The following is a 23,847-nucleotide window of genomic DNA, read 5'->3' as shown; positions in this document are numbered from 1 at the left end:
TTATTGGAGCTGACGATTAATGTTTTTCATCCAGTTTGGGGTTTGGGGCTGTATCTGTTCAAGTACTTTTTCTGCCCCTTTTTTCTCTTCCCTCTTTTTTTTTGTGGGGGAGGTGCAGAATTCCCATTATGCATATGTTTGTATACTGAATGTTGTCACCCAGGTATTTGAGACTTTGTTTATTTTTCTCAGTCTTTTTTCTCCTGTTCTCCAGATAGAGTGACAGAAATTGTGTAGTCTTCAAGTTGTATGGTGATTCTTTTTTTCTGCCATTTCAGAGCTGCTGTTTTGTCCAGCTGCTGAATTTTTCATTTTGGTCTTTGTACTTTCCACCCTCAAAACTTCCTTTTAGTGTTTTTTTTAATTAAATCATTGTTACCATATTTTTCTTGGTTGTCATGCTTTCTCTGGTTTTCTTGAATCCTTGGAATGTATTTATCACAGCTGCTGTGAAGGTGGTGTCCGCCAGACCCAGCACCCGGCCCCTCAGAGTCAGTTTCTGTTCACTGACTGTCTTCCTGAGGACGGCTCACACTTTCCAGTGTTTTTGTGTAGCCCATAATTTTTTATTGAAAACTGGACATTTAAGATTGTGTTGTGTCATGTGGACTCTGACCTTTATTTTTTTTTTTAATTTGTAATGTTGCTACAATTCTTTGACTGTTTTGTAACATGCCTGGAATGACTCTTTGAAATCTCCCTACCAGTGTCACATAGCTACTGATGTCACAGCTTCACTTTGCTATTTTCATTTTTGTTTTCAAGCCTGATTTTTAGGATTTGCTCCGTATCTGCTTGGTGTAGCACCCAAGCCTGCTGAATTTTCCCTTCTGTGAATGGATCTCTGCGGGGATAGGGCAGGGAGGGCGTGGAAATCAGTGTTCTGGCAGTTTTCCTGTGTGTGTACCCCACTCTTCCCACTTTCCTGAGTTCATGTGCCCTGGGTCACCCAGGCTGCCATGATGTCCTCACTTATCTCTTCTCTGCTCTCTGACTTTCAGGATCTTCCTGTTAGATCTCTGGCTAGTTCTTAGGTCTGGACCCGCCTAGTCCCACCACTCGGGCCAGCAGAGAGGCAGGCTCTCCCGTGTGTTCTCCGTCGCCCTCAGCGCCCTCTGACTCCCAGGATCTCTGCCAGGCACTGCCCCTGCTCTGCACCAGCGAGCACCCCAGGAGGCAGGGCCCCTCCTGGTCGGGCTCTGCTCCAGCTCGTGTAGACCAGCCCAAGGCGGAAACACCCCAGGCTTCCCCCATCCCTTCCCGAATGCAGCAGTTTTTTCTCAGTTTGTTGTTTGCCCTTAATTGATTTGAAGAGTCCTGGAATCACTGTTAATTAAAATTTGAGTGGTTTTATAGTTTTGTGGGTAGAGGATTTGCCAACTTCTTCCCTCCACCATAGCCCAGATCTGGCCCTTCATTGATTCTTTTGTAGCCTAACTTGTCCCGCAGAAGACTCTAGACCTGATGCTAAGTGCTTGAGGGGTGTGATTTCACATAGCTCTGTAAGTGGAGGGGGCAGGATATAAAGTTTGGTCTTGCAGCTGGGGCTGCAGCATGAGAATTTGCCCAGAAGTGAGACCACCAGACCAGCTGGCCCAGTGCAAGTGTCTTGTGTGCTCACCACAGGGACTCTTCTGTGGGAGGCAGTGCAGGGGGAGCGGGAGTCAATCTTAATTAAGTTCTTATTTTTTGAGGTTAGTTCTTCCCGACTTTCTGCTCTTCATTAGCTGTCAGACATCGTTTTAGTCTCGCTGCTTCTGTGCGGTATGTCATGACTTTGGCCTTGCCTGTGGTGTGCCAGTCGGGAGCGGTCACTTTGTGTTTCCTACTCATTTATCCTCCAGTCGCAGAAGGACTCAGGGTGGAGTCTGACCGGCAGCGGTCAGAGCAGCGCCATGACCCTCACAGTCGTGGGCGGCATCAGCAGGGTTGTCTCCGTGCGGTCAGGTGGGAGGGAGGTTGAGATGCTTCTGTAGAAGAGAACAGTGAACATTACTGAACAGAGTGTTAACCACTTCATTTTCACGTGAGATTTCAGGAAGGGACAATACATGAATATCCGCAAAATATAGTAGATTTTATCTGCCAGTACTTTCAGTAAGATCATTATCCAAGTGATGTTAGTACCTCACTCACCCCTGATGGGTGGGACTCCTGGGTGACCGGTGTGAGAGCAGGTCCTTGTTGGGGGCACAGGCCGTCCAGGAGGCCGGCCTTACCCAGACAGTGGAGATGGTGCTGGAAAGAGCGTGGGAGGGCCAGGCTCGTGCTACAGAGCTTCTTAAGGGCATTTGTTTTTAATTGATGCTGTGAGGGCTTGGGCTCCACGTAGAGTGTGTGCTCTGTGCGTGGGGAGGCCAGAGTGCTGGAGCAGATGGGAGCGGTCACCTCTGGGCCTCTCCCTGCTCTGCTGACGGGCTCCCTGAGGCTGAGCAGGGGTGAGTCCCTCTGTACTGGGCTTGTTAAATGCTCTCACGGGGCTTTTTAGAATCATCAGTGCAGCTATTTGTATGTGCGTGCGATCTCTTCAGACTTTTTTTTTATTCTTCACCTGGAGCAAGTGTCCGCTAATGTTTCCTGGCATAACTGCTCCCCTCTGCCTTTGTAGCAGAGGCAGCCACAGCCTGAATGTAAATGATGGGCCTGGCTGTGTCTCAACGAAGTTTTCCTCATAAGATGTTACCTTAGATGGATTGGTGTGGTCACAGATGAGCATGGATTTTTTTCTGGCATTTCGGTAAATGTCAATGTGGTTTTAGTCCTTCTGTGAGATGTGCCCAGTTTCTCTGCTTCCAGCCAGATCCCTTCCGAGCCACTCCCAGCCCGCTGCCTGGTGGCCCTTCTAAGTAGACGCCTGGTTGGGGTGGCGCACTGCAGCCCTGTCTGTCTGCTCCCCATGGCACCCAGGCTTCAGGCTCTGGCTGGGCTGCTCCATTCCCTAAGGGTGGCCCTTCCATGCTGAGCTGCCCCTGTGGGTCAGGGGTACCCCTGTGCCCAGGCCTTTGCATACTTGCACCCTCTTTGGGGAAGGCTGGGGCTTTCTCATCCATTGCCTGGGAACCCCTGTCATGTCAGACCTTCCCCAGGAAGCCTCCCCGTGGCCCCTGAACTGGGTGTGGGCAGAGGCTGGCTCTGCAGGCCCCTCACACGGCATCATGGGTGCATGTATCTCCCTTGGGGCGTTGCCTGCCTGCGCCCTGCTTCCCAACTGCTTGGTGCAGGGTGTATTGAGGGCACAGTGTGAACACACGTGAGGAGTGGGCTGGAGGAGCCGGCTCTGCTCCAGGCAGGGCGCAAATGACTCTGGGTCTAAGGAACTTGATGTTGATCTGATGGTGGGCGAACCCAACACCAGTGTTGTTCGCTCTCCCAGGCTGGGAGTGGTCTGACTGGTCCAGCGAGCTGCGCATCCCGGGGGATGAGCTGAAGTGGAAGTTCATCAGTGATGGGCCTATGAACGGGTGGGGCTGGCGCTTCACCGTCTACCCCATCAAGCCAGCCGTGGGTAAGGAGGGGCCGGGTCTCCAGCCACCAGGGCTTGCTGACCCCGCAGGGTGGACACACATCATTTTCACTGAGTGCCTTGCGAGCCGCCTTCTCCTGTTGTGTGGGGAGCCAGCACTGCCCAGGGCCCCACCACGGCGAGGGTCAGAGCCGTAGTGAGCCACCTCCGCTGTCCAGCTTCCATGGTGTCAGCCCCCGTCCCCACCCAGTGTTCCCCTGCTCTTGCTGGTTGCCGTTCTTAACCCGTTTGACTTTCAGGTAAAATGTCAGTGTACAGAACTTACCTATGTGACCTTGACAGTGACAGGCCCCTGGACCCCTCTCTAACCACAGGTCCACCCCTTGTTGGACTTAGTGAGTCTCCTTGTCAGGGGCCTTCGCCTGGTCCAGTGGGGGGACGTTTATTGTGCTTTTTCTTCTTTTTTTTTTTTGTATATGTATATTTTTATTGAAGTGTAGTTGGTTTACAGTGTTGTGTCAGTTTTTGGTGTACAGCATAATGCTCCTTCTTCAGGCCCTAAAGACCTCCTTTCCGATCGCTGCATCCTCTCCTGTCCATCGGTGGACTTGGTGATGTGTCTGCTGGACTTCTGGCTCAACCTGGCCTCAAACAGAAGCACCGTCCCCCGCCTGGTGGCATCTCTGGTGGCCTGCGCACAGCTGAGCATCTTAGGTAACGGCACGTGTGCTTCCAGGTCTGTCCGGCTGTGTGGGAACTGTGGTCATCCTCTGACCCTTTGTGTCCACTGATTTCAGCTGCCAGTTACAGGATGTGGGCCCTTCAAAGACTGAGGGACCTGCTTACAACCGAATTTGGGCAGTCAGTTAACATAGGCTGCTTGGAGACAATGACGGGGAAACGAGAGCTTTGGCGTGAGACATTACATTACAGTTTCTAGACAGCTGACCCTCCGGGACTAAAATGTTGGCGTTAATACTTTAAACTCCTAAATCTCAGATGAAATACAAGTCGGTCAGTTTTACCTTTTGCTAAAACTGCTTGAGTTAAGTGTTTTGGAGGATGGCAGTTGTCATACATGAGGAAAAGCCGGTGTTTGAATTAACCGTAGTGTCTAAGCCTTCTTTTCCACCCCTGGCCAAGCCCCCACCACCTTGTTCCATTTGCAGCTCAGTTATGTTCGTTACCACAGAGGTAACGTGAGAACAGATACTGTAAAGGTGGATTAATACAACCTCAAAACAAAGTTCAGTGTTCATTGTGTGTTTTGAGGTTCACCACTGTTTTCCTGTCTGGGTCAAACTTCTGGCTTCTCGTGGGTTTGCATCGCGTACCTGACAGCCGGGATCTTGGTTCTTCCCCTTTTCTGAAATGCCCTGTGTTCCCCTTTCTAGGTCCTTCCATTCCTCTGGATGTTCTCTCAGCATCAAACTCCTCCACTCAGCTGATGGTGAAGTGGAACCCACCCTCTCTGCCCAGCAGCAGCCTGAGTTCCTACATCATGCAGTGGTGGCATCAGCCTCAGGACAGCTGCCTTCACTGCAAAACTACTGCCCCAAAGGTGAGCTGCCAGCCCCAACACCGCATGTCCCCATCCCCGGGAGCAGTGCCAGCCCTCGGTGGGGACCCAGCAGCGGTGGCGATCACCAGTGCAGACAGCCCCTCCTTTTCCCCACCAGCCTGTGCAACCTGGCTCTCCTTGGGCTCCTCTTTTCCAAGCAGACAAAATCCCCATCAGGAAGTATGCTGATGGCACCATCAATGGCGAGGAGGTTACGGAGAATCTCAAGACCAAACTGTGGTGGCAAGAAGGGGCAGTGCTGCACTTGTCCCATAACCAAGGCTGAGAAGCAGGCCGAGAAAGAGGAGACCGAGGACTGCAAGGTCTTCAAGAATTCCCTGCACAACATCATCTTCATGCCCAGTACCTGCCCTCTGAGGGTGACTTCAGGCAGGGTCTGGTGCTTTCTCACCACCCTGGTCTTCTGTAGGTCAGCAGCCTTAAGGTGAGACCCAGTGGCCATGGAGGAGGGACACTTTGAGGCTGTGGGCTTAGCTGGGTGGGATTTCTGCACAAAGGAAGGGGCTCAGAGCCTGAAGGCCTGCCCTGGGGTGGGGTGGGGGGCAGGTTGGCTGTGTGACAGGTGACAGGTGCAGCTGACCCTCAGCCCAGTGCAGAGAGCACAAGGGATCAGAGAGCAGAAACCACCGGGCCACACTTGCAGAAACCTGTGAGCAGAGGAGCCAGGATTTAGGCCATTCCCACCCTTCCTGTGGCCGCTCAGCATGGCTGAGGGGGAAGGAAGCTGGGTAAGAAAAGTCAGAGTCAGTTTTGAAAGGAGCCCAACTTCAAAGTATGACCAGATGCCATGGGCACTCTGGACAAGCAGATTTGGGAAGCAGCATGAAAGACAGCCTTTAAAAGCAAGCGGCCCCTCCCCTGAGCATCTGTCTGCTCCACTGTGGAGGGAGGTCCATGTGCAGGGCAGCATTATTCACATAGCCAAAAGCTGGGAACAACCCACGTGTCCTCCAGCAGCTGAGTGGATGAACAAGTGTGGCCTTTCTGGGCACTGGAATATTATTTAACCAAGAAAAGGAATGAGATTCTGAAGCCTGGATGAAACTTGAGAACATGCTGAGTCAAAGCAGCCAGGTAGTGTATGAATCCATGGGTATGAAATATCTAGAACAGGCAAGTTCATAGCAACTGGAAGTGAGTTAGTGGTTACCGGGGCTAGGGGAGGGGACGGGAGTTATTCCTTAATGTGTGTAAAACTTCTGTTTGGAGGGATGAAAAATTTTGGAAATGTTGGTGATGGTTGCACAGCATTATGAATAATCAATGACAGTGAATTATGCACCTAAAAGAGGTTAAAATGACAAAATTTTGTTAGTTTTTTTGAAACTATTTTACCACAACAAAAACTAGTGAAAAAAAAAAAAAGAAAGGTGGAGGGACATTCAGCAGGGAGACCTTGTGATTGATGTCTGGGGAAGGAGATGGAAACGGAGTGGTGGCCGATGGCTCAGTTTTCTTCCTGAAAGATTATTGAGCAGAGTTTTGAAACAACCTCATGCCTGAAATCTGGGCAGAGGAGCAGGATTTCAGACCAGCCTTGTCCATACGAGCCCGTGTCCCCAAACCCCCACAGCACCCCATCTGCCAGGCCCTGACCTGGGGGGCACCAGCGGCCCTGAGCTGCTTCTTATTCTGCAGTTGCTCTGCCCTTAAATGCTAGCCAAGGTTGGAGCAATGAACGGTTTTGAAAGGGACATTTTTTTTCTGTCAAGTGACCCTCCTGATATTTGTGCAATAGTCAAAGATAGACATCTTGCTCTGAAAAATCATTAAAACAGGAAATGAAGACCTTTTAGAATGAGATGCGCTATTTCCTCTGCAGAATGAAGCTCTTGTCGCTCAGCCCCCTTCTGCCCATGCCCTCCTCCCCCACAGTTAAAACCGTGGAGCCTTCAGCCCTGTGCACCCCGCTGGTGACATCTGCTCACTGAGGGATGGTAGGGCTGTGGCTCATGTGTTAGTCCAGATATCTGTATGTCACGTGTGGTTCCAAGAGTCAGAAAGTTTGAGGGCTGGAAAAGAGCTCAGAGATGTTTCAGAACTAGAACCCACGTTCAGGGGCTTGTCCACCATCCAAATTCATTAATGATCCACTTGGGGCTTGGCCCTCCTTTCCCATACTCCGGGGCTCTTTCCCTGCCCAGCATCAGTTCTCAACACCATCCATCCCCCCGCACCCCCAGAGGCTCGGCCAGTGTTACTTCCTGTGGGCACAGAGAAGAGGATGTTTTGAGTGTCCCAGGCAGGCTGGGCAGGAGCGGTCCGTTTAACACTCTGCATCAGAGTCAGCTGGTTATGTTGCTATCTTGTCCCCCCGACCTGCCCGAGGTTCAGGTTGTGAGTCCAGGTTCTGGAAAGGTTTGGATAAAAAGCCCTGTGCCTTTCTGTTTATGGTTACAAGGCAGTGCCTGTTCTCTCATCAGACGTGGATCACAAGATCCGGTGGCGCGAGGGCAGAGCTGTGGGTGACACAGGTATTATGAATGCCTCATGTTCATGTTGATTTCAGGATAGGTTTCCTCTGTGCCGGGCTCCCCTGCTCCGTGCGTGTGCCCACCCTGCGGGCCTGGCGGCCTCTCTCTGAAATCTAGTCCCACTTCCTGGTCTCTCTTCCCACAGGACAGAGGTAGTACTGTGGCTTGCCCATGGAGGCACCACAATTGATAAGAACCTCATGTGTGTGTTTTTCAAGACTCCTACTGAGGCTGGCATCTGATGTCCACACAGTTTCCAACAGAATTCAGATAGAAGGAGCGTTTGGGTAACAGAATGACTGAAAAAATCATAAAGGAAGGTGTTCTGTTTTACAACCAGATTGTCCAAAGACAATTTTTATTTCCTTCAGTTCATTGTAAGTACAGTTTGTCTGGGAGTTTAAAGCCCTCAAGTCAGGTTTAGTGTGTTACGCGCTGTCCAGCGTGCCCCGTGTGTCCTGAAGCAGGCCAGCGGCCGGGGCTCATGAGCTGCTCTCTCACATCCGTATCTGGGGGATTGCCTGTCGCTGATCACTGCCTTTGTATCTTAAGTCAGGTGGTTTGGTTTAAGTGACTGAAATGTCAACAGATGTTGAAGAGTCAAAAAGGTTTTCCGCTCGGAGTAAGTTGTCCGGTAGGTGGGAGTGGAGAAAGCTGGGGGTGATGTTTGCCACTGGTCACACTGTTGGGAGGCGAGGCTGCTTACAGAGAATGGGGGATGCAGCATTCTGCCTGCCCCCTGCCTTCCTGACGGGGTCCTGTGTGGCCTGCCTCCCCAGCCCCTGTCAACGGCTCTGCGGCCTCTGGGAGTGTGGTGTTTGTAAATAAATAGACTACTGAGTGAGCTTATGGTGTCATCCCAGGTAAATGGGATTGGGCCCAGTAATATTTTGCGGTGAGTTTAAACATAAGCAACTTCCTACTTGTAGACCCTAGTGGGTGTTGTGTTGGCTTTGAAGAGATGGCAGGAAATTTGTTCTGGTGGGTGTCAAAAAAGGTCTTCCTAGCAACAAGTGTGGTTCCGAACTGTGCCCTCCCCTTCCAGGAAGGTAGGCTGGTTTGTCAAGTGTGAGGATGGGGAACTCTCAGCCTCATTTTCTAGCCTTTCCTTCCCCAGCATCAGGAAAGCGGATACAGTGGGGCCCGTGGCCGGTTTTGAGTGCTCATTACCCTCACGATCTGTCTCTGTTGGGCCCTGTAAGTGCTAGGAGCCTGCTTTAAGGTTTCTTGGGAGAGCCATCTCTCACAGAAGCCGCTGTTGGAAGAGCCACGCCCCAGCTTCTTGGGCGCCTCACCTGCGTCTGGGGTATAGATGTTCTTGCCCTGGTGATTCCAGGCAGTCCCTTTTCTGTCCTGCCCTTCTAAGCTCTACTGAGACCCATGTCAGGGATGCTGCCCCTGTCACGGGCAGGGCCTTGGGGAGGCCACAGGTGGTCACCGCTGAGTGGGAGGCAGGGCCAGGCTGGAAAAGACCTCCAGGGCTGTGACATAGACAGTCCCCTCTCAGAAGAGGAGGGACCTGGGGGTCCAAGTAAGTGCTGGCTGCTGGCATCTTTCCTTTTATTCCACAGTCACAGGGGGTCAGAAAAGCCACCACCACAGGCCTATGAGCCCCCTCTGCCCACCTCCCTGGGCCTGCACCCAACACCATCGATCTGTGGAGCAGATGGCACTGACATTCTGATGCAGCAGCCATGGTGCTGCTGAGCCAGGGGCTGGGGCGTTAGTTTGCCTCCGGGAACCATTAAGAAACCACTTCTAGCTGGGAGGCAGTTTGCATGGTGAGTCTGAGGTTTGCAGTGCAGAGAAAGCATAGTAAAAAACAAGGAAGGGAATCCCTGTGTTATTTGTTGGTTCTCATCCAATGCACCTGATTAGCTCCTTTTACTCCAAGGTTAAGATTTTTCTTTTCTTTCTCTTACTCTAACCTAAGTCATAGAAGAGACAAGAGGGGGAGGCCCTCATGTATAAGCCAAGTTTCTCTCTTCCTTGCAGACCCAAAAGGAAGCAGAGGAAGGTCATGCAGGCCACCAGCACCACCATATCCAGCTGAAACAGGAACACCACCGCGGTGGACACCTACAACACCACAGGCCCAGAAGAGCTCGAGATGGAGTACCGTTTCTTTGAAAGCAAAGTGGACAAGGAGAGAACTGTAATCTCTAACCTCTGTACCCTTTCGTTTTGTACCGCATCAGTATCCACATCTGTAACCACAAGGCTGAGAAGCTGGGCTGCAGCACCTCCAACTTTGTCTTTGAGAGAACCATGCCTGCAGGTATGGTGTGATCCAGCTCTCACCATTGCCAGCTCACTCACCACAGAGGGGAGAGGATCGTGAATTACAGACACCTTAGTCTCAGTCTTGTTTATTAAGGAACAGGTGATCATCTGCACCAGCTTGGTGGCCCAGCAGCCTGAGGGGTAGAGTTCTTTCATAGTGACACGACTCCCCGCTCCCATTCTCTCCACACAGAGTGCTCAAGAGCAGGGAGCTCGATTCAGGGTCGGCTCTTTTCCTCCTGGTTGGTTCACGTTGAACATTCCCACGGCCCTCTTACCCTCATTTGTGCACAGGGAGTTTGCCAGGTCCCTCCTGAGTTCTCAGAGATGCAGCAGAGTCCCCAGTTAGCTGTCTCTATTAGTGCGATCAGAGCAATCCTCCAGGTCAGCTCCTGGAGCAGCCTTTGGTCCTCCTTGTTTGGTCTTCACCTTCCCCTTATAAGTTAGAAGCTGCCTGTGGCTCAGCCAGCCACCCACCCACCTTTAAGGATGGGTAACTGCCCCATCCACTTCCCTGTGGAATTGGCAGGTATGCAGAGCACAGAGTGACTGCAGCCTGGGAGTGGGGCCTCCTTGGCACTGTTCTGGCACCTGCGTGCAGCTGCCAGCCTCCCCGGCCTCCGTCTCCTCCCCTCCCAAGAGAGATGCAGCCCAGCTGATTTCTCAGAGCCTTTCCCAGCTGGAACTTGCAGTGACTTTTGCTCACCACTTGGTGTATTGGTTTAAGCAGCAAAAGCAAGGGAGCGAGAACCCCAGCCTCACCGGCAGCTGGAGGAGTGGCTGATGGACAGCTTCCCAGCAGCTTCCTGCAGGCGGGCTCGTGGACGGTCCTTTGTGCCTGCACAGAAATCACATCTGCCGTGTGTGGAAGCAGAGTGCAAGGGGCCCGTGTCCCGGCCTGGCGGCCGGGGGTGGCTTCTTCTGCTCTGTCAGCACCGTTTAGATGCTGCTTGGCTTTGATGGCATCATGTAGAAGCCAAGTATCAGAGAGAAGGGACTCAGGTGGCTGAGATTTTCCTCCTATACTTGATAGTAGGCTTTCCTTTGAAGGGACAGGAGGGTTGGGGCAGGGGAGACTAGATTGCTGGGTCACTAGACTGACAGGTCACTAGAGTCCTCCAATTCCAAAACCCCTGCTGTGGGCACGCGGCCGGTCAGGAGGCGTTGACACGGCCACTGCCCGCAGTCCTGCGTGCTAGGAGCAAGGGGTACTCTTAGGTTAGCCCGGTGTTTCTTTGTCCCTCCCTGAGGGCCAGAATCCAGCTTTATCACGTGTTTCAGTTGTTGCACAGAAGGAGCAGATGACATTCCTGGACCGGTGACCTGGGGGCCAAGGCCTGAGAGCTCCTTCAGTTTAAAGTGGCCAGAACCTGGGAATCCCTGTGGAGCGATTCTAATGTAAGAGATAAAACATGGACCACACGTCGAGGTGAGACGGGGCAGTGGCCCGTATCCAGGTGCGCTTCCGTCACAGGCGACAGCGGAAGTTAGGCTGTGACATGGAGCACCTCCTGGTTAGCTTAGGACCTTAAACAATAAAATGAGGAGATAAGTCCGTGAGGATTTAGACCCTTCTACCTGTTCCACGCTCCTTGAGGGATTCTCAGAGTGTGCCAGGAGCTGGCTTATTCTCGCCCTCAAGGCACTCCTGTGTTGCAGAAAATGATTTTTCAGTCTAGACTAGATTCGGCTTGATGATTTAATCTTTCTGGAACTCTTTGATTAAAAAGATAAGGTTTGGTTAACTTGGGTGTGCTGAGTTAGAGGGCTGCCACGGTGTAAGGCTTGGTTTTTCCCCTTTTACTGCAAATCGGGGTCACTGTTAGGTGGGAAGTCGCCTGTTACTCACATGTTTGTGGGAAACTGACACATGTGTTTTATTTCCCCAGGATTGGCGGGGATGTGTGTCCTGACAGGAGCACAGGAAGTGTGCAGGGGCCAGGCTAAGCCGGCTCACCAGGGGAGCTACACGGCCCGGATCCAGGCCACCTCTCTCACTCTGCAATGGGTTGTGGACCAATCCTGTGTTCTACGTCCAGGCCAAAAGTAAGGCTTGTGGAGGCAGTAGCTGGAGAAACCGAAAACAAGTGGGGCCAGGACTGGGGAGGCCTGGGTCGTTGTGGCCCTCTGATTTTCTGACTTCTGTGGGCCAGCTTTCAGAAGCCGGCACCTCATCTGAGAGCCCAGGCTGGGGACCTGTGGTGCTTGGAGTCCCACACCTTATCTGATGGGCTAGGAGAGGGTCTGAGCCCCTCTTTTGATGGAGTCAGCAAGGGGCCTTTGCTCTCAACTTGGTTTATGTCCAAAGCATTTTACAAAGCACTGTATTGAACATTCTGCCTCCTGCCTTGTCAGGGATGCTGGTTGGGGCTCAGGCTCAGGGCTTAGAATCGCAAGGGGTGGAGACCTGGGAGGGCATCTGGTCCCACTGCTCTGGGCCAAGAGTCACTGTGACAGCACCCCAGGCTGAGGCATGGCCCCCTTCATTGCTCATTGGTAAAATACAGATGCACTTTTAAAGCAGCAACACACAATGAAAGCACACAGTGCTCAGCGCTTGGCACAGAGACTGGGCCATGTTGTGAGTTTATGCTCAAACCATGGCCAAGACAGAATTCTTTGCACGTCCTTGAAGCTTACTTTACACCTAATAGTTTGTATCTCTTAACCTCCTCCCCCTACACTGCCCCCTCTCTCCCCTCACTGGGAACCGCTAGAGAAATTTATTTTTGAGTATGGTGTTACGTGGGGCTCCAAGTTCATTGAGTGTCACCCGATAATCACATGAGCCTGGGTCTACGTCCTGGGTCTCTATTTGTTCCTTTGGTCTATATTTAACTCCACCAACATCACACCGCCCTTGGCTGAGACCCCCAACTTACCAACACAGGTGAGGCAGAGCACCGCACAGGCCAGGGGCAGGGGCTCAGGGCTGGAATGGCAGAAAATCTGGAATTGTAGAGAGACGGGCCCAGGGTCAAGCTGGCTGAAGCCAGGAGCCCTGCCCCCGAACAGGTCTTGGGGGATCTGGCAGGGAGGGGAGGAGACCTCAGGAATCTCTGTGCGCTAAAGTTGGGTTTACCACCCTGGCTCTTCCTTTAGCCTTCTCTGTGCCATTTATTTTTCCATGCCTCAATTGGCCCATCTGTAAAATGGGAACTCTGTGTGAGGGACTCCATGGAGACCTGCGTCCCATTGCTGCCGACGACCACTGTGGGGCCTGGGCGAGCCTCCGCTCCCCTTGAGGCTCCATTTCACCAGCCATAAGATGAGGGGTTTGGACGGGGCAGGCTTTAGGGATTCTCTCTTCAAGCTGCGATTCAGATAAGCCTCAACTTGAGCTCAGGAGATGTGGGTTCTGTGACCTTGACCAAGGCCCTTCACCTTTCTGAGCTGCCTCAGTTTCTTCACCTGCAAAATGGGGACCACATAGGTCCCTACCTCAGAGGATGGGTGTGGAGCTCTGAAACAATCCACATAGAAAACTGATCCCACAGGAGCTGCCCAAGGACCACCAGTTCCTGTTAGTAGAGGGAGTCAGTGCAGAGCTCAGGAGTCAGACAGCCTGCGCTGGGATTCAGAACCACCAGGTGGGCACATCCCTGGAAAAGTTACATCTCGCTAGGCCTCAGTTTCCTCAGCTGTAGAATGGGGATGATAACAGTTCCATAGGATTGATTACAGTCTATGAGGATGAAAGACAGAACCATGTGACACGCTGGCACCCAAACCTGCCAGAGGTGAGGCTGAAGATGCGGGTGCTGAGAAAACAGCTCCAAGCAGATACATCAAAGCCCTTTGACCCCCAGCTCTCCACATGGACATACCCTCCTGGTGTGGATCCCTCAGTTCTCTGGCTCTGATGTCCTCATCTCAGCCAGAAGGTTCAGGATCTTGTAGGGGCCACACACCTCTCAGTCCCGGGAGCCCCTAAATCCTGCAGTTATTAGCCTCCCCATTTCAAGCCCCAGCAGTGATGTTCACCTAAGGTGATTACCTGGATCTTGACCAAAATTGGGGGGAGGGGAACTGGGGACCCCTGTGACCACCCTCCTCAATCCCTGTCATCCTTAGGGCCAAGGAACTTAGAGCACCCTGGGAGGAGGCCGGATTTGGTGCTGGAATAGGAAAGCTTGGATCTGCTGCAGACTGGCTGAGTGCCTCCAGGGGGCCTCCGGCCCTCTGGGCCTCAGCATCCTCCCCTCTGAAGTGGGGAGATGCCACCCTCTGGCTTGAATGTTCAGGGAGCTCTGGGAAAGGGTCCCAGTCACAGTAGGTGCTAAGTCATGTCAGCATTCTCCACTCCCCTAGTGGGGGAGAAAGGGGAGTCTGCTCATGTCCAGAGCTCTGCGTGGTGTGTGTGCCCGCTGGCACTGGGAGTGTGGGGAGGGCCAGCTGCCAGCCTGAGGCAGGTTTGAAGGAACATCTTGGTGTATCAGGAGCTGAAACTCTGGCTACAAGCTCTGCCTTCATAGCCGCTCATGTGGGTTGGAATCCCTGCAGGATAGCTGAGCAGTGACCCTGGAAGTCCAGGGACATGAGCTGCCCCGTCACCCCCTCACCTTGCAGGCAGTGGACATGATGGACATAGTTGTCCTGGTCATCACAGTTCAGATGGTCCCTGTCACAGTTCACCATCAGGATGGCTTTACCCACCAGGCCCCCAAACCCACTGCCGCTGCCAATGGCAAAGGAGAGCTTGTGGTGGGGTCTCAGACCAGACCAGCACCTCCCTCCCCCGTGTCCCCCTGGCCAGCCTCCAAGCCCCATCTCTTCATCCTCACACCACCCTCTGAGGATAGGTCCACTCCTGCTCAAAAAATGGAAATGGCTCCCTAGTGCCCACACCGTCAAGTCCAACTACATGGCTGTCTTTCATGGATGTCCATGTTATGTCTGCAGCCAGCATCCTCTTTCCATAGGCCATTTCCTGACTGTAAGATCCATTCCTCCCTCCAGACCTTGGTCCTTGCTGTCCCCGCACCTGGAATGACCTCCCTCTGGCATCGCTCTGGAGCCCAGCTCAAGTAGACTTCAAGTGAGTCCTTGCTCACAAAACCCATCCTGACCCTTCTCTGAGCTCCCAACGCTCCAAGTGCCACCACAGTCCAGCCCAGAGCTCGTAGTTTCATCCTTGGTAGGCTTCCCTTTTCACCTACATCAGGGGCTTGACATACTACTGGCCAAGGGCCACATTTGGCCCAGCCACTGCCTGTTTTTCTAAGTGGAGTTTTATTGGGACACTGTCACATCCCTTTGTTTCCGTGTTGCCTGCAGCTCTCATCCCACAGTGGCAGAACCAAGTCATTCAGCGGAGACAGCATGGCTCTCAAAGCCTGAAATACTTACTAGCTTGCTCTTGGAGAAATGTTTGCTGCCCCCAGACTAGATTGAAAATCCAGAAGGATTCCCTTCAAAGGAAGGTTTGGGCACCAATGTGACTGAAAGTTCTTGGTGATGGTTTTTCTCCCAGTGAAAGGCCCCCAGCCATGCCTGGCTCCTCTTTGCCCCCCCCGACCTTGGCATCAGCCGGGAGGCAGGGGGATACCTGAGGGGCCTCATCCCTCTTAACCCAGCCTAGAGCAGCTCCAAACTCCATCCCCCTTTCTGGGCCCAGCCAGAAACCCCCTGCCTTGTCCACAAAGCCCCTAACCTGCCTGACTTCACAGTTCAGGTCACAGTCCAGGGCTGTGTCTGCAAGGGGAGGGCAGAGGGTAAGTCACGACAGGGTTCCCAGGAGCCCAGCACAGGCCCATGGCCTCCAGCTTCTAACCTTTCTCAGGACCCATCTGGGGCCAGGCAGACAAGTCATTCCCAGGAAGACACTGTCCAGAGGTGAGAGCATCTGGAGCCCCCCCCCCCCTGGGCTAGGGGCTCAGGGGCCTTGGGGAAGAAGAAGGGTCAGAGCAAAGGTCAACTGCTACCCCCTCCAGGAAGCCTTCCCTGAACTCAGTCTCTTCTGCATCCCTACAGTCCTCACTGTCTGGGATGTGCCCTGTACGGAGCCTGGGTCACCCTGGATGCCCCTGGTCTGTTTGGAGCTGCTTCATCTCTTTGGGATGGGGCAGTGAGCCTGGACTCTGGTGTCAGTCGTGGATGTGAATCTGGGCTGGCACCTGCTGGCTTGTGGCTTCTCTGAGCCTCAGCTTCTTCCCAATTCCCAAACCTCTTCCCACCTTCTTGCTCTTTCTTCCTAGAAACGTGGGGAGATTTTACAACACCAATGAAACATTTCACCAGGAGGAGAGAGAGAGACTCTGAGAGAAGACCCCCAGCCCCCAGTATAGAGAGAGAATTTGAAATGATTTTTAGTCGTGTGAAATGACACCCGATCACCATGCAACAGGGTATGAATCTCAAAAACCTAACGTGGGGCAAAAGAAGTCCAGCCCCAAAGGACGTGTGTAATATGATTCCATCCATAGAAAATTCAAATATAGGCCAAAATAGACTATTATTTGGGTACGCATATTCAGATGATAAAACCATAAAGAAAAGCATGAAATACTCATCACAAGATAGTGGTTACCTCTGTGGGAGGGAGGGTCTGTGATCAGGGAGAAGCTTGGGGGCAGGGTGTGCTTTGGGGTGCTGGTCACATTCCATGTGCTGTCCAAGTGTTTGCTTTGTATCTTCATTAATAGATGCACACACATAAAATAAAGCTTTGTGCACCTTTCTGTATGTGTATTTTCTTTTTTTAATTAAAAAATTGTAACTGAAATATAACCAGTTCACAGTGTTGTCAGTTTCTGGTGCACAGCCTAATGCTTCAGTCATACATGTACATATGTATATTCCTTTTCGTATTTTTTCATTATAGCTTATTACAAAATATTGAATATAGTTCCCTGTGCTATACAGTAGAAATTTGTTTTTTCTGTATGTGTATTTTCCAGTGAATGAGAATGTGTTTGTGTTCTGGGAGGGGGAGGCAGAGAGATACCCAACCTCAATCCTAACAAAAGGAAGGCAAATTAAAGCAATGGTGAGAATCTGACCTCTCAGATTGTCGAAAATGGAAAAGGTTGATAATGTACAGTGTTGGCAAGGCACTTCCAAATGTTGTTGGTGGATGTGTAAATTTGTATGGTCTTTTTTGAAGAGCCATTTGGAAATGTCTACCAGAATTTTAAATGTACGAGGCCTATAACTCACCGGGATCTACTTCTAAAAATGCCTGCTGCACACAGAAAACAAAACATGGTTACCAAAGGGCACGGGGTGGGAGAGGGATAAATTAGGAGTTTGGGATTAACAGATACACATGACTCTATATAAAATACATAAACAATAAGGTCCTACTGTAGAGCACAGGGAGCTATATTCAACTTCTTGTAATGACATATAATGGGAAAAATCTGAAGAGAAGTATATATGTATTTGTTTGTTTATTTTTGCTTTTATTTATGTAGCTTGGGTAGACTGCCCTAGAAGAAGGTTACTGAGAAGTATGTGAGATAATGTTTTGTTTATGTTTTCTAATGAGAGACTTAGTGTCTTGTCATATTTAAGTCTTTAAGCCATTTTGAACTTATTTTTGCGTATGGTGTGAGGGGTATTCGAACATCATTGATTTGCATGCAGCTGTCCAGTTTTCCTACACCATCTGCTGAAGAGACTGTTCACACTCCATTATATGTTCTTGTCTCCTTTGTCAAAGATAATTTGAGTGAAAGTTCGTGGGTTTATATCTGGGCTCTATCCTGTTCCATCGATGCGTAGGTCTGTTTTTGTACCAAGACCGTGCTGGTTTGATTGCAGCTCTGTAGTAGCGTGTGAAGTCTGGGAGGGTTATCCTTCCTGCTTCGTTCATTTTCTCCAATAATGCTTTGGTAATTCTGGGTCTTTTGTGATTCCGTGTAAGTTTTAGGATGATTTGTTCTAGTTTTGTGAAAAATGTCCTGAGTGATTTGATAGGAATCTGTAGGTTGCTCTGGGCAGTATGGCCATTTTAACAAAATTAATTCTTCCAATGCAAGGATCTGGGCTATCTTTCCATTTCTTTATGTCTTCTTTAATTTCTTTCATCAGTGTTTTGTAGGTCTCCCCATGTAAGTCTTTCATTTCCTGGGTCAGATTTATTCCGAAGTTTTTTTATTTTTTTGAAAGCAGTTTTAAAAGAGATTATTACATTTGTGTAATAAATGCCACTGGTTTCTGTATGTTGATGTTGTGTCCTGCTACCTAGTTGAATTCTTTTATTAGCTCAAGTTATTTTTGTGGGGAGCCTTTAGGGTTTTCCACATACAGTATTATGTCATCCACATATAGTGACAGCTTTACCTCTTCTCTTCCAGTTTGGATCTCTTTTATTTCTTTTTGTTGTCTAATTGCTCTACTAGGACTTCCAATACTGTATTGCATAGAAGTGGTGAGAGTGGGCAACCTTGTCTTGTTCCAGATGTTAGTAGACAGGCTTTCAGCTTCTCAGTGTAGAGTATGATGCTGGCTGTAGGTTTGTCATAAATAGCTTTTATCATGTTGAGATATGTTCCCTCTATACCCAGTTTAGTAAGACCAGGGGCTTAGTGTGTTCAGAGGCCTGGGAAAATGGCAGCAGCAGTAGTGGTGGTGGGAGGAGAGGGGCTACCCCTTGGCCAGCCAGTCATTTGCTCCTATCACCCCCTGTGGCCTGGCTTTGGGGTGGCCTAGCTGCCCCAGGATCATTGGATCCAAGTCTGTAGGTCATTCTGCTCCGAGGAGGCTGGCATAGTGTGGTCAGGGAGCAGGGGCGGTGAGGGCGGGAGTGAGGCTGCCCTGTGCAAGCTCTTGCATTTATCCCCATCTCCCCAGGGGCCTGGCCTTGTGGCAGCGTCTGCTGCCCCAGGGTTGCAGGACTCACCTGTTTAGGTCAGCCTGTTTCCTGGAGGCCTGTACGATTTGATCAGGGAGAGGGGAAGACTGCAGTGGTGGCAGCTGCGAGGGCGGGAGAAGAGGGGCTGCCCTGTGCCAGCCTGTGGATTTGCTCCCATCTCCCCCATGGCCTGGACTGGGGGTGGCCTCTGCTGCCCCAGGTTCCCTGGAGGCACGTCCTCAGGGCAGCCTGCTCCTTAGAGGAAGGTGCAGTGCTCTCAGCGGGCACTGTTTGGGCACGAGCAAGGACTTCCAAAGGACTGGGTTCTAGCCTAGGGTAACTGACTCTCCTTCCCTTTCTTCTCTTGCTCCCTAAGGCGTTGGCTGTAGTGGTGTTTCCGTTATAGGATATTACTAGATATTGAACTTAGGTAGGTCTCTGTGCTACACAGAAGAAAAAAATTTTTAAGTCAGTCTCCCTCTCTTTCTCTCTATATTATATATATATATATTATATATATATAGCGGCTACCATATGTAAATCTCAAACTCCGAAATGTATCCCTTTCCACCCCCTTTGCCTGGTAACCATGAGATTGTTTACTATGTACAAGACTGTTTCTGTATTGTAGATGAGTTCATAGTGTCCTTTTTCTTTCTTTTTCCTTTTTCTTTTTTTTTTTTTTGTTTAGATTCCACATATGAGTGATATCATATGGTATTTTTCTCTTTTTGGCTTGCTTCATTTAGAATGATGTTCTCTAGGTCCATCCACATTGCTGCAAATAGCATTTTATTCTTTTTCATGGCAGCGTAGTATTCCACTGTATAAAACTACCCCAATTTCTTTACCAGTCATCTGTTGCTATATTTAGGTTGGTTCCATGTCTTGGCTGTTGTATAGTGTGGTGCTGTGAACATTAGGGTGGAGGTTTGTTTTCACACTGGAGTTCCCTCCAGATATATACCCAGAAGTGGCATTGCTGGTTCATGTGGTAAGTCTGTTTTTAGTTTTTTGAGGAATTTGCATACTGTTTTCCATCATGGCTTCACCAAACTACATTTCCTAGCAACAGTGTAGGAGGCTTCCTTTTTCTCCACACTCTCTCCAGCGTTTATCATTTATGATGGCCATTCTGATGAGCTTGAGGTGATACCTCATTAGAGGTTTGATTTGCGTTTCTCTGATAATTAGAGATACTGAGCATTTTTCCATGTGCCTACTGACCATTTGTATGTCTTCATTGGAGCAATGCATGTTTGGATCTTCTGCCCATTTTTGGATTGGGTTCTTTGTGTTTTGTTATTATATCGCATGAGCTGTTTCTATATTCGGGAAAATCAGCCTTTGTCAAATACTTTCTCCCATCCTGTAGGTTGTCATTTAATTTTGCTTATGGTTTCATTTGCTGTGGAGAAGCTTGTAAGTTCAGTTAGGTCCCGTTTGTTTATTTTTACTTTTATTTCTATTGCTTGGGTAGAGTGCTGTAGGAAAATATTGCTGAGAAGTATGTGAAATAATGTTTTGCTTATATTTTCTTCTAAGAGACTTGTATTGTGTTGTCTTCTACTTGAGTCTTTAAACCATTTTGCATTTGTTTTTGTGTATGATGTGCGGGAGTATTCTAACTTCATTGATATGCGTGCAGCTGTCCAGTTTTGCCTACACCATTCGCTGAAGCTAAAGTCGTCTTCACTCCATGGCATGTTCTTGCCTCCTTTGTCCAAGATGAATTGACCGAATGTTTGTGGGTTTATTTCTGGGCTCTCTATTCTGTTCCATTGATCTGTAGGTCTGTTTTTGTACCAATGTCATGCTGGTTTGATTGTAGCTCTGTAGTAGTGTCTCAAGTCGGGGAGGTTATTCCTTCTGCTTCATTCTTTTTCTTCAGTAATGCTTTGGTCATTCTGGGTCTTTAGTGATTTTGTATGAAGTTTAAGATGATATGTCCTAATTTTGTGAAAAATGTCCTGGGTGATTTGCTAAGAATCTGTAGTTTGCTCTGGGTAGTATGGCCATTTTCATAATATTAATTTTTCCAATGCAAGAACCTGGGCTATCTTTGCATTTCTCTAGGTAATCTTTTAATTTCCTTAGTCAGTGTTTTCTAGGTCTCCGCATATAAGCCTTTCACTTCCTACGTCAGATTTATTCCTGAGTCTTAATTTTTTGGATGCAATTTTAAAAGGGATTATTACTTTCATTTATCGAAAAGCCACTGATTTCTGTATGTTGATGTTGTATTCTGCTATGTTGCTGCATTCTTTTATTAGCTCTAGTCATTTTTGTGCGTCCCCTTTAGGATTTTCCGCATATAGTATTATGTCATGCACATATAGTGACAATTTTACCTCTTGTCTTCCAATTTGGATGTCTTTTATATCTTTTTCTTGTCTAATTGCTCTACTAGGACTTCCAAAGTATATTGAACAGAAGTGGTGAGAGTGGGCATCCTTGTGTTGTTGCAGATTTTAGCAGACAGGCTTTCAGCTTTTCATTGTAGGTTATTATGGTGGCTGTAGGGATGTTATAAATGGTTTTTATTATGTTAAGATATTTTTCCTCAATTTGACTTTGGTAAGGCCAGGGGCTCGGTGTGGTCAGGGGGCTGGGAGGATGGCAGCAGCAGTAGCGGTGGCGGGAGGAGGAGGGGGCTACCCCTTGCCAGCCAGTCATTTGCTCACATCTCATCTGCAGTTTGACCTGGGGGCGGCCTCTGCTGCCCCAGGTTCATCTTTAGGTCTTACTGCTCCCTGGAGCCCCGGCTGGTCCAGTGAGGGAGCTGGGGTGCAGGCAGTTGTGGCAGCTGTGGAAGCGGGATAAGGGAGGTACCCTGTGTGAGCCTGTGAATTTGCTCCCAACTCCTTGTGCCCTGCCCTGGGGGCGGTGTCTGCTGCCCCAGGTCGAATGGAGGCACATCCCCAGGTCAGCGATTTCGGGATCCTTTCGCAGTTTGGTCAGGGAGTAGTGGCTGCTGAGGCGGAAGGGGGACTGCCAGGTGTGAGCCCCTGGATTTGTCCCCATGTCCCCTTAGCCCTGGCTGGACTGGGGCATCTTCTTCCCCCCGTTAGAGGGACACGCATTTGGTGGTTAGCTTGCTCCTGGGAGGCCTGCGGGGTGTGGTCAGGGGTCGAGTCATCGGTGGTGGCCGCAGCAGCTGTGAGGAAAGAAGGCCTTGCCCCAGATGTTCTTGGTGGGCTTGCTCCCACCTCCCCTGCAGCCTGGCCTGGTGGCGCCGTCTACCGCCCCAGGTTCCTGGGACGCAGGGTAGGGGTCAGCCTGCTCCTGGGAGGCGGGCTTCTTGAAGTGTGAGTAGAGACAGCAGGAAATGGAAGCAAATGCCTGCTGTCGGGTGGGGCAGCCCCAGTCCAGCCGTCGCATCCGCCGCTACGGCCACCGCCGCTGCCGCTTCGCCTCCCTGACCACATCGCGCCTGCCTCCCAGGAGCAGGCTGACAGGGAGGGATTCTTTCCAGGAAGCTGGGGTAGCAGAGGCTGCTCCATGCCAGGCAGCGGGGGAGATGGTAGCAAGTCGACTGGCTCTCCCAGGGCAGCCTCCTCCGCCCGCTGCCGTCGCTGCTGCTTCCTGCTGTCCATCCCTGGGTCGGGCTGCACCCTCCCACCCGGCAGCACCATCAACCACACAGAGCCCACTGGCGAGCGGTGTGCAGCCCGGGACCACCCTGACCCATGGGCTCAGACGAGACACTGGACGTGGGGGTTAGAGGGGACGGGAGTGGGGCAGGGCGCCCAGGCAGGATTTGGAACGGCCTCTAGCCCCACCCCCCAGGCCCGGGAGCCTGGGACACAAGGCTGTGTGCCCGCAAGCTGCCTGGGATCCCTGTCTGGCGGTTGACACCCTGGTGATCGGAGCCCGGACGGCCCCGCCCCCGTTAGGTGAAAGGTGAGGGGGGCAGCTGGGTTAGGGGTGCACTACAGTTGTTGGGGATCCCACGGTGAAGGGGGACAGGCTGAGGGGTGAGGGGGTCGCTAGGAGTGGAAGTGACCCAGTTGAGGGCCGCTTGGAGTAGGGGGACCCGGCTGAGGGATGGGGGTAATCCCGGGGTGAAGGGTGAGGGGACTATCTCTGTAAGGTGGCGGACCTGGGGTGAGGCATGAGAGGTCAGCTTGATTTGTGGGGGCTGTAGCTTAGGACCTAGTGGGGCACAGTCTGGGGGCGGGGACTTCGGTGTGAGGAGAAGGAGGCTTGTCTTTGTGCGATCATTTGGGGACCAGGCCTGGCCGGGGCTGGGGAGGCAGTGACTGAGTTGGGGGTGGCGAGCAGGGGGTGTGGGCCTGGGGGTGGTGGGCCTTGGGGTGTGTGGCCTGGCCTGAACCTGTGGTGATTCTACTTGGGTGCCGGGACCCTGTGAGTGGCAGGGTGGGGTCGTTGGGGTTGGGGGCCTGGCTGGCCCTGGCCGCGAGGTGGGCCCGCCCCATCGCCCCACCGCCAGGCCCCAGTCGCAGGGACCCTACTGCAGGAGCCCAAGACTGGTGTCCACGCGGAGGGCGGGAGGGGGAGGGGAGCGCACCGACGCGCACGTGCGCGGACGCGGGAGCGCGCGCAGAGCATGTGGACGCTGGGCGGGAGCCGGGTGCTCCTGAACCAGCTCCCAGAGGAGGAATGCACCTGGGGCCTGGGCCACCAGCCGCTTGCTGTCGCTTCTGCTGCTGTCGCCAAGCAGGTAAGGGGGCGCTGGTCAGGGCGAGCAGGTCGAGGAGTCGGCAGGTGAGGCCTGGGCTGTGCAGCTGGGGAGGCGCACAGGGAAGGGTGCGTGGGTGAGGTCCCGGCCGCGCGTCCCGTTAGGGCCTTAAGGCAGGTCCCAGGCCCGCCGCCCCAGTTGTTTAGCAGTCACTGAACCCCACGTCTTTCTTGGCCGCCACTGATACAGGGGTTTGGGAAAGTTGGAGCAGCCCTGGGAGATGGGAGGGCGCTGGACTGGCCCTCAGGCCGTGGCCTTCCCGCGTAGGTGGACCTGCCCTGGGAGCGGAGGCCGCCCCAGACCCTGTGGGACACAGGCGAGCTGGGGCAGAATAACGGGCGAGGCCTGGGCCTTTGGGAGCTTGTTGGCCTGCTCCCGAGATCAAAAGCTTTTGACAAGTGTGTTTTTAGTCTTTTGAGGAATCTCCCTCCTGCTTTCCACAGTGGCTGCACAAAACTACATTTCCACCAACAGTGTAGGAGGCTTCCTTTTCTCCACAGCCTCTCCAGCATTTATCCTTTGTGGACTTTCGAATGAAGGCCTTTC

The 23,847-nt window shown here is 51.5% G+C and overlaps 1 long non-coding RNA gene across 1 annotated transcript in view; it reads left to right on the top strand.

Annotated features, from left to right (window-relative positions):
- The first annotated feature begins 9,573 nt into the window (after positions 1 to 9,573).
- The window catches only part of LOC106731190, a 59,992-nt gene continuing 45,718 nt past the window's right edge, over positions 9,574 to 23,847 (top strand). Inside the window, exons 1-3 of the long non-coding RNA XR_004316706.1 lie at positions 9,574 to 9,797; positions 11,692 to 11,848; positions 16,000 to 16,149. This is a non-coding gene — a long non-coding RNA (uncharacterized LOC106731190). The remainder of the gene's footprint in view (positions 9,798 to 11,691; positions 11,849 to 15,999; positions 16,150 to 23,847) is intronic.

Source organism: Camelus ferus, chromosome 32 (genome assembly GCF_009834535.1).
Source record: "Camelus ferus isolate YT-003-E chromosome 32, BCGSAC_Cfer_1.0, whole genome shotgun sequence".
Classification (NCBI taxonomy): Eukaryota; Metazoa; Chordata; class Mammalia; order Artiodactyla; family Camelidae; genus Camelus; species Camelus ferus.
This window is presented reverse-complemented; position numbering and strand designations above follow the sequence as displayed.